This window comes from Mirounga angustirostris, unplaced genomic scaffold (assembly GCF_029215605.1).
Source record: "Mirounga angustirostris isolate CCGP_5_RB_7025 unplaced genomic scaffold, mMirAng1.0.hap1 SCAF_9, whole genome shotgun sequence".
Classification (NCBI taxonomy): domain Eukaryota; kingdom Metazoa; phylum Chordata; class Mammalia; order Carnivora; family Phocidae; genus Mirounga; species Mirounga angustirostris.
The window spans coordinates 125,239,389-125,250,288 of NW_026991717.1; the positions used below are offsets into that span (position 1 = coordinate 125,239,389).

Here is a 10,900-nt window from a genome sequence, read left to right on the forward strand (position 1 = left end):
GGCACCCTTCAGAGCAGGGGTAGCTGATATGGGACTTGATCCCAGGACCCTGGGATCATGACCTGAGCCACCCGGGTGCCCTGAATTATGCCATTTTATTGAAAATAAGAAAACCTGCATTCAGTTTCACCAAGCCACATGATGCTACCACATCTCTCAACAGATTTCAACAGTTTTCTGCTTTAATATTACATTTTGCTTTTTTAAATCCAAGTAATCAGAATCTTGTTTTGAAAACAAGCCATTTATTACTTGGTATGAGGCTATTTATTACTTCTCAGTTACATTTTGCAGTCATGTAGTAGAAATGGCAGTGAACAGATCATTTCTCTAGCAATCTGTGAATGAATAACAATGCCATTGAAACAAGAGTGACAGAATGAACAATTAATGTTTTTCAAAAGTATGTTAGTAAATCTGCATTAGAAATGGAGACATGCCTACAACTATATTTGATATATTTGTATTTGTTTTCCATGTTTTCCCAGAGGACATCTGCCAAGCAAACATAAAGACCGCAGAGATGTGGGAAGAAGTTTAAGTGGACCGATTTTCTCGTCTTTCCTACATATGTGTCAATATTTGAATTTAATTTGAAAAATCTAGAATGGGAAGTTTATATCATGGAAGTAATGCTGATGAGCAGAAACAGGACTCATTAATAATATAATAATTGGAGAAGGCAGGGATGATGGGAAGGAGGGTAGATGCTAATGATACACACAAAAAGTCAAGGCTAGATCATGACTTTTAATGACAGAAAGCCTTGATGTTGATTCTTGACTGTCTTTGAAGAAATTACTTTGACTGTTTGATCCTCAGTCTCTCCTTTATAAACTGAGGAAAATAACAACTTTGAAATACAATGTTTGGGATCACCAAACTCTTAACACACTTCCATTGTTTTTGAGGATTTTTGTCAAGTTTTAAATTCTACATACATTTTAACATTCTATGCATATTTTAATTTCCACAGGGCATTTCTTTTCTTGGAGAAACTATGTTTATACTTATATTTACTTACATTTCTATATCTATATTTCTCTATATAATTCTATATTTCTATGTTTTCTATTTATAGTTCTATATTTAAAGCATGTGATAATTTAAAAATATTTATGTTGAAAATTTTAACAACATTAACATTATTTTAATTTTTTCAATCCTTTCCAGGTATATTAGATAAAACCTGGTGCCTCTCGGTGAAAGATTAATGGCCATTTGTTTAGTATTCAGGTAAAATATGGCATAATTCTTAGAACCTAAGACATAAAATGCCAATTCCTTGTTAACAAATACTTTTTTTCAAGGGAGGTGGTTTACAATCTTGTTTTCATTGATTGAGAGAAAACCTAATTGAGTTGTAAGCTAAGGAATCAGTGCAGATAAATTTTAGTAATAGATCATGTTTTAATTTTCAGCACATACCTCAGAAAGATTTTTAAAAATGAGTGAATTTGATAGAAGAAAACTTTTTTCACTTCTATTTATTTCTATGAATACTAATTCTCAGCTGATAGCGTTTGTAAAACAATTAATAGAATAAATTTGGGGCGCCTGGGTGGCTCAGTTGGTTGAGCGACTGACTTCAGCTCAGGTCATGATCCTGGAGTCCCGGGATCGAGTCCCGCATCGGGCTCCCTGCTCGGCAGGGAGTCTGCTTCTCCCTCTGACCCTCTTCCCTCTCGTGCTCTCTGTCTCTCATTCTCTCTCTCAAATAAATAAATAAAATCTTAAAAAAAAAAAGAATAAATTTATGCAGAAACATGACACTTGGGATACCTGAGTGGCTCAGTCAGTTAAGCAGTTGCCTTCGGCTCAGTTCATGATCCCAGAGTCCTGGGATTGAGTTCTGCTTCAGGCTCCTTGCTCAGCAGAGAGCCTGCTTCTCCTTTTGCCTGTTGCTCCCCCAGCTTGTGCTCTCTCTCGCTCTCTCTCTCTCTCTCTGACAAATAAATAAAATCTAAAAAAAAAGAAACATGACACTTTTTAGCATTATTTTTTTAATCGATGGATACAAAGGCTGATGGAAAAAAAGATCATTTATCTCATTAAGAAATGTATTTCCAATTAATTTTTTATGTTTAATAAATGCTAACAGTTTTTCATTTCTTTGTTTTTGGTCAAATATGTACTAATAACAATTACAATAATCTCCAGAAAATTTTTCATTTTATACTTCAGTCTTATGGTTACAGGAAAATTTTAAAAAACTTTTCATATTTTGTTTAATAAAATTATAATAGAGTGATAAAGAAAATATTTTACATCTAAAAATATAACAAAAAACATCGTGTGTAAGACTTAGAGTAGAACTACATGCTCATTCAAGGATAGGAAAAATATCAAATATATGAATATTAATGAAGTTAATGTTTGTATGTTTTCAAATGAATGATGCTGCATTTTTAGATTCCATTACATATATTTAGAAGTATTATAAAACACTTTAATTTATATAGTTTTTGATATTTAAAATATGTTGAAAACTAGTTCTTTTCAGCTATTTAATTTTATGATGACACTTTTTATTTATTTATTTTTCTCATTAAACTTTTGTTTTCATGGGTCTCAAAATTCTGTGACATATTTTTGGTCAAGTTGTTTCCATTAAAAACTACTGATTTTAAAAACTAATAACTTAAAACTGCCACACACACACAGAAAAACAAATGGTCCACAAAATATTCTCCTTTCCTTCTGAAGGTTTTATGATGCACTGTTATCATTAACCAGTCTTTTATTACTAAACTTAACTGGCCAATTGACACAAACAGTTCTGAGACCGTTCTTCAACCACTGGTTAAGACTGGGGTGGCAGGTATTGGGGATAATATTCTTTTAGCCTTCTGAGATTTCTGGGCAGTCTTGGTGTCCTTGCCAACTCCAGCTGCCTTTTTGTCCACTGCTCTAATGACACCCATAGCAACCGTCTGTCTCATGTCATGAACAGCAAAAAGGCCCAGAGGAGGATAGCCAGAGAAGCTTTCAACACACATGGGCTTGCCAGGAGCCATATCAACAATGGCAACATCACCAGATTTCAAGGACTTGTGACCATCTTCCAGGTTTTTTCCAGAATGACAAACTATCTTCTCCTTCAGCTCAGCAAATTTGCAGCAATGTGAGCTGTGTGACAATCCAGCCAAGGTGCATATCCAGCACTGACTTGGCCTGGATGGTTCAGGATAATCACCTGAGCTGTGAAGCCAGCTGCTTCCACTGGTGGGTCATTTTTGCTGTCACCAGCCACATTGCCATTGACCAACATCTTTGACAGATACATTCGTGACATTGAAGCCTACATTGTCCTCAGGAAGAGTCTCACCCCATGGTGCATTTCAACAGACTTTACTTCAGTCATAACACTGACTGGAGCAAAGGTGACCACCATGCCAGGTTTAAGAACACCAGGCTCCACTCAGGCGACAGGGACAGCACCAGTACCACCAATTTTGTAGACATCCTAGAGAGGCAAACACAAGTGCTTGTCAGTTGGATAAGTTGGTGGCAGAAATGCAATCCAGAGCTTCGGGCAGTGTGGTTCCACTGGTATTCCCATCTTTACAGGTGACTTTCCATCCCTTGAACCGAGGCATGTTAGCACATGGCTCTAGCATGTTGTCACCATTACAACCAGAAAGTGGCACAAATGCTAGTGTGTCAGGGTTGTAGCCAATTTCCTTAGTGCAGATGCTGACTTCCTTAATGATTTCCTCATATCTCTTCTGGCTGTAGGTGGCTCAGTGGAACCCATTTTGTTAAGACCAACAATTAGTTGTTTTACACCCAGTGTGTAAAACACAAGGACATGCTCATGGGTCTGCCCATTCTTGGAGATATCTGCTTCAAATTCACCAACACCAGCAGCAACAATCAGGACAGTACAGTCAGCCTGAGATGTGCCTGCAATCATGTTTTTGGTAAAGTCTCTGTGTCCTGGGGCATCAGTGATGTTCACATAATACTTGCTGGTCTCAAATATCCACAGAGAGATATCAATGGTGATACCATGTTCACATTCAACTTTTAGTTTATCCAAGACCCAGACATACTAGAAGGAGCCCTTTCCCATCTCAGTAGGCTCCTTCTCAAATTTTTCGATAGTTCTTTTGTTGATCCCACCACAGTTGTAGATCAGATGACCAGTAGTGTTAGATTTGCCTGAATCTACATGTCCAGTGATGATGATGTTGATATGAGTCTTTTCCTTTACCATTTTGGTCTAGGTTTAGCAGTGGTTTTCATGGCACCTGTGTTCTGGAGGCAAACCCGTTGTGAAAACTAATGACATTTTTTAGATATCAACTTACATATGCACAAGGAAGTGCAGAGATTTTTATTATTACTTTTGGTCTTCAAAAAGCAAGTGTTAGAAAACCAATGATATATTTGACTCCTCAATAGTACTGTTTGCATAATTTTATGTTATTCTTTCTTTGTTATTTTTTTTATTGAGTGATATTTACATACCATATAAATCCAGAGGTCATTTTTTTTTCTTAAAGATTTTATTTATTGGGGCGCCTGGGTGGCTCAGTCAGTTAAGCGGCTGCCTTCAGCTCAGGTCATGATCCCAGAGTCCTGGGATCGAGCCCCGCGTCAGGCTCCCTGGTCCGCGGAAAGCCTGCTTCTCCCTCTCGCTCTGCCTGCCGCTCTGCCTATCTGTGCTCTCTATGTCTCTGTCAAATAAATAAATAAAATCTTTAAAAAATATATATTTTATTTATTTATTTGACAGAGAGAGACAGCGAGACAGGGAACACAAGCAACAGGCAGACGGAGAGGGAGAAGCAGGCTTCCCCCTGAGCAGGGAGCCTGGTGCAGAGCTCAATCCCAGGATCCTGGGATCATGAACTGAGCTGAAGGGATACACTTAATGACTGAGCCACCCAGGTGCCCCTAGAGGTCATGTTTTTAAGGAAATGGAGTTCATTAACAAGAGGGTTAACATTAATACAGACTGACCAGTGTTTTAAATTGATAGACTTTACTTTTAGAAAAAAAATTAGATTTACAGACAAATTCAGTAGAGAGTACAGTGTTCCCATTTACTCCTCTCTTGGTTTTTCCTATTATTAACATCTTCCATTAATGTGGTACATTTGTTATAATTGATGAACTAGTATAATATTATATATAATTATTAACAAGAATCTATAGCTTACATTAGGGTTTATCTTAGGGTTGTACATTTACAGGTTTTGAAAAATGTGTAAGGGTATGTACTATAGGGGAAGAGAGGAAAAAATAAAACAAGATGAAATCAGAGAGGGAGACAAACATAAGACACTCTTAATTATAGGAAACAAACTAAGAGGAAGCTGGAGGGGGTTGGGGAGATGGGGTAACTGGGTGATGGACATTAAGGAGGACATGTGATGTAATGAGCACTGGGTATTATATAAGACTGATGAATCACTGACCTCTACCTCTGAAACCAATAATACATTATATGTTAATTAATTGAATTTAAATGAAAAATAAATTTATTTTGGAAATAAAAAAAGGATATGCATTTATTATTATAGTATCATAGAGAATAGTTTCATTACCCTAAAAATCCTCTGTGTTCTGCTTACTCATTCCTCTCCCTCAACCCTCAACTGCAAGCAATCACTGATCATTTTACTTTCTCCATAGATTTGCCTTTTCCAGAACGTCATATATTTGGAATAATACAGTATGTAGCCTTTTCAGATTGGCTTCCTTCACTCACCAATATGCATTCAAGTTTCCTGCTTGTATTTTTTTGCATCTTGATAACTCATTTCTTTTTATTGATGAATAATATTCCTTGTGTCACAGTTTGTTTACCCATTCATGTATAGAAGGAAATTTTGGTTGCATATGAGCTTTGGCAGTTATGAATCAAGCTGTTATAACATTTGCATGCAGGTTTTTATGTAAAATTAAGTTTTCAACTCATTTGGGCAAATACTAAGCAAAATTGCTGGCAAATTACCCTTTTTTTTTTAAGATTTTATTTATTTATTTATTTGAGACAGAGAGAATGAGAGAGAGAGAGCACATGAGAGGGGGGAGGGTCAGAGGGAGAAGCAGGCTCCCTGCCGAGCAGGGAGCCCCATGCGGGACTCGATCCAGGGACTCCAGGATCATGACCTGAGCCGAAGGCAGTCGCTTAACCAACTGAGCCACCCAGGCGCCCCGCAAATTACCCATTTTTATGTGAGTAACTCAATGACATTTAGTACATTCTCAGTGTTGTACAGCCATCACATCTATCTAGCTCTAAAATATTTTCATCACCCCAAAATAAAACCCTGCACCCAGAAGCCACTCCCCAGTCTCTCCTTCCATGAGCTCCTGGAAACCACCAGTCCACTTTCTATCTCTTTGAATTTACCTATTCTGTTTATTTCATATACAGAATTCTATAATATGTGGCTTTTATGTCTGGTTCTTTCACTATGCAGGATGTTTTCAAGGTTCATCTGTATATCATTGTGATATTTCTTTTCATGGTTGAAGAATATTCCATTTTATGTGTATAGTGCAATATGTTTACCCATTCACCCATTTTTGGGCATTGGGTTTTTTCTACCTCTTGAGTATTGTGGATAGTGCTGCTATTATGAGTATGTTTGAGTATCTGTCTCCTTTTGGGTACACACATAGGAATATAGTTGAGTGGTCCTATGATAATTCTATATTTAAATTTTTGAGGAACCACCAGACTGCTTTCCACAGAGATACACCATTTATGTTCTCACTAGCACTATACCAGGGTTTCAATTTGTCCACATTCTTTCCAACGCTGTTATTTTCCATTTTCAAAATATTGTTATAACTATCCTAGTAGGTGTCAAGTGGTATCTCAGGATTTTGACTTGCATTTCCCTGAAGACTAATGACATTGTGTATCTTTCATGTGCTTTTGGAACATTCATATATCTTCTTAGACAAATATCTATTCAAGTCTTTTGCCCTTTTAAGTAGGTTGTTTGTCTTTTATTATTGAGTTTTAGGAGTTCCTTATATATTCTGAATATTAAACCTTTGCTGGTTAATTTTATGTGTCAACTTGACTGGGGTAGGGGATGCTCAGATAGCTGCCAAAATATTATTTCTGGGTGTGGATTAGCATTTGATTCAGTAGACTGAGTAAAGAGAACCACTCTCACCAAAATAGGTCAGCATCAAACAAAAAGAGAAATGAAGGATGAATTTTCTCACTTTTCCTGAGCTGGGATGCCCATCTTTTATCTTAGACATCAAAGTTCCAGGTTTTCGGATTTTCGGACTCTGGGACTTACACCATCAGCCTCCCCGCTTCTCAGACCTTCAGGCTCTGACTGAATTATACTGTGGGTTTCCCTTGTTCTCCAGTTTGCAGATGACAGACTGTGGGATTTCTCCACTTCCATTAACAGTGTACGGTAATTCCAATACTAAATGCCCATTTATATTATCTATCATCTATCTATGTATCTATGTATCTATCATCTATGTATCTATCAACTATCATCATCTCCATCTATCTATCTATCATCTATCTGTCTATCATCTATCTATCATCTATGTATTCTCTCTCTTCTATTGGTTCTGTTTCTCTGGAGAACTGTGACTAATACAAAACCCTCATCAGATATGTGATGTGCAATATTCTTTCCCATTCTGTAGATTGTCTTTTGTCTTTCTTGATAATGCCCTTTAATGCACAAAAGTTTTTTTAATTGTAATGAAATCTAATTTTTTTTTCTTTTGTTGATTGTGCTTTTGGTGTTATATCTAAAAATCCATTACCAAATACAAGGTCGTGAATATTTCTATCTATGCTTTCTTCTAAGAGTTTTATGTGTTTATTATATTTAAGTTGATCCACCTTGAGTGTTTTTTTTTTTTTTTTTTGTAGGAGTAAAATAGGGTTCCAGCTTCTTCTTCTTTTGTACGTTGATATCAGTTGTCTTACCACCATTTATTGAAGGGACTATATTTTTCCCCATTGAATGGTTACAACACCCTTGTTGAAATCCATTAGCTATAAATGTATGTGCTTATTTATGGACTCAGTTCTATTTCTTTGGTCTATATGTCTATCCTTATGCCAGTACCACACAGTTTTTATTACTGTACCTTTTTTTTTGTTGTTGTTGTTGTTTAAGGTTTTATTTATTTGAGAGAGAGAGGAGAGAGAGCACATGCGGAGGGGAGGGGCAGAAGGAGAGGGAGAAGCAGACTCCCTGATGAGCAGGGAGCCAAGGCAGGGCTTGATCCCAAGACTCTGGGATCATGACCTGAGCTGAAGGCAGATGCTTAACTTACTGAGCCACCCAGGTGCCCTATTACTGTACCTTTGTAGTAAGTTTTGAAATTTGAAAGTATGAATCATCTTTCTTCTCTTTCAATATTGTTTTGATTACTCAGAGCCCCTTTAAATTTCCTATGAATTTGAGAATCGGCTTTTCCACTTTTGTCAAAAATAAGGGGGGGCATTGGAATGTTGATAGAAATGGTACCTATCTATAGAATTCTTTGGGTAGTATTGCCATCTTAAAAATAATGTCTTCCAATCCATGAATGTATGATATCTTTCCATTTATTTAGGTCCTTCTTTAATTTCTCTCACCAAGGTTTTGCAGTTTTTCAATCTCTCACTCATTTTTATATCTTCCTTTTTCAATTCCTTGAACTTCTTTGTATTTCCCGCTGTCTTCTGTAGTTTTATGCCAACAATCCAGTTTTTATGCCTATCATTCAGCTGAGTCACAAACTTGTCCCCCCAGCTTTTGTTCTTATTTAAGCAAATAATGTTTTGTTTAGTATCATATGACAACAAGAAAAATATATATTTTTAATATGTAGCCCTCCCAATTTAAGAAAAATTCAGAGAAAAATGGAAAGGACAATTGCCCATAATTCTAAGCGCAAAACACTTGAAATATAGCAAGTGTTCAGTAACTATTTTTGAAAAGATAAATGAATGGGTGATTTCATGAGTTTTCAAATCATAATACAATGTTTTTACAGTTAAATTTCTTTTTGGTCTTTCTCCATAGAATTACTTAAGTACTTCTAATTATGGCTAGGGATATATTTTATTACAGTTTTGTTTCATTTAGAAACATATTTCTTCATGTGTCTACATAATATTCATTATTAGACTTTTGAAGTGCAGCATCATATCATGATTTTTTAAGACTCATTCATTCAGGGTTACAGAAGTTTAGGGTGTTAGGATTACGCAGAGCAAGATAGAGACATATTTAACTAAAATAATCTAACATATCACTATATTTCATTTATAATTTTAAGACAATATCCTATCTCAGGATTTTCTTGTAGGAAATTTCAATAAAGATTTTATAAAATCCAATCTCCTCCCAGGAAACATTCTCTCCCATCACTATGTTAAGGCAAGTAATGATAATTACAACTAGAAAGATTTTTTTTTTTTTTTTTTGATCCAAAGTCACCCAGGGATTTGTCTTGGTTTTGAAAATTCTGAGTTACAAATCATCACATATTAGCAGAACTGGTTCCTGTCAAAGGGATGCAGGAAATCTTGTTAATATTCCAAATCAACTAGTTGACATAAATAGAAAAAAACTTAATAAAAAAGCCATTATAAAAGTATCTGGCTGATCTGAGGAATTTGTCAATGAGGAAATAAGCCACATGATGAAGTAAGAAGACTGAAATATTTTTCTGATCCTTTGCATTATTTTTCTATCTGCTTTCAGAGATACTGTTCATTATAAACCATAATGTTATAAAATTTATATTAATCTATATATTAATCAGGTCATGATCCATCCTGGGATGGAGCCCGCATTGGGCTCCCTGCTTGGCTAAGCCTGCTTCTCCCTCTCCCACTCCCCCTGCTTGTATTCCCTCTCTCACTGTATCTCTCTCTGTCAAATAAATAAATAAAATCTTTAAAAAAAAGATAAAGGCAGTATTAAATTGCTTTTCCTTTTCTTGGTCATAATCGTTATTAATTCTCAAATGAGAAGGATATGATTCTTTATATATATCTTGCATAGTCTAGTTTTCACTAGTTTTTACAAATGTTTACATTTTTAATTTTTAGACACTAGTTTTGTTGGAAATTTTTCAAACTATAACTTTTGTTTTCTAACTATGAAGAGAAGCTAAATTGAGATAAATTTTAGCAATTTTAGTGTCCAGTGTTATGTGTGCATACATATGTGTGTTCAAACTCTTCCAAATTATTCTACATGGATATCAAGCTTAACTCATCAGATATGATATGGTAGTGTTTTTTGTGTTTTGATTAAATCACTAGGTGCATGCGGAATTTGTGGGAAAAAAATGTAAAGTTGAGAGATGAAATTATGTGTGATACAGCTATCACCCCATCTACCCAGTTCACTATCCTCCCAGGCCCAAGAATTTGCAATCATTTGTCTGATTTCTACAAATGGTAACAAAATCTACTATTTTGCAAAGTGAAAACCTGATAATTATCCCCAGGAATCCAGAGACAAGTGGGGCAAGTCCCAACATCTCTGCTCCCTGCCTTTTGGTGCTATGTATTGCTGACATGTCTTCATTTAGAAGTTAAACAATTATCATGATGAACCTGAATACATATTCAACTTTTATTTAAACAAAGTTGTATTAAGTGGAGAAATTACTTTTTTATAAGTGGTACTGAGTGCTTTCTTCTCTTAAATTCAAGCAAAATATTTTTCTTATACCTGTAATACCTATAATACTGACCACTTAAAAATACTATCCTGTATTCATACATCAGGAGGCATCTCCTACTTAACACATTTATAAATTTTGATCTATAAATTCTACCTTTAGAAACACATCCTTAAAAATATAACTAGACAGGGTGCCTGGGTGGCTCAGTCGTTAAGCGTCTGCCTTCGGCTCAGGTCATGATCCCGGGGTCCTGGGATCGAGT

The 10,900-nt window shown here is 35.7% G+C and overlaps 1 pseudogene; it reads right to left on the reverse strand.

The window, feature by feature from the left end:
• Positions 1–2,552: 2,552 nt before the first annotated feature.
• LOC123862476 (elongation factor 1-alpha 1-like) lies at positions 2,553–4,219 on the reverse strand (annotated as a pseudogene).
• Positions 4,220–10,900: the final 6,681 nt, after the last annotated feature.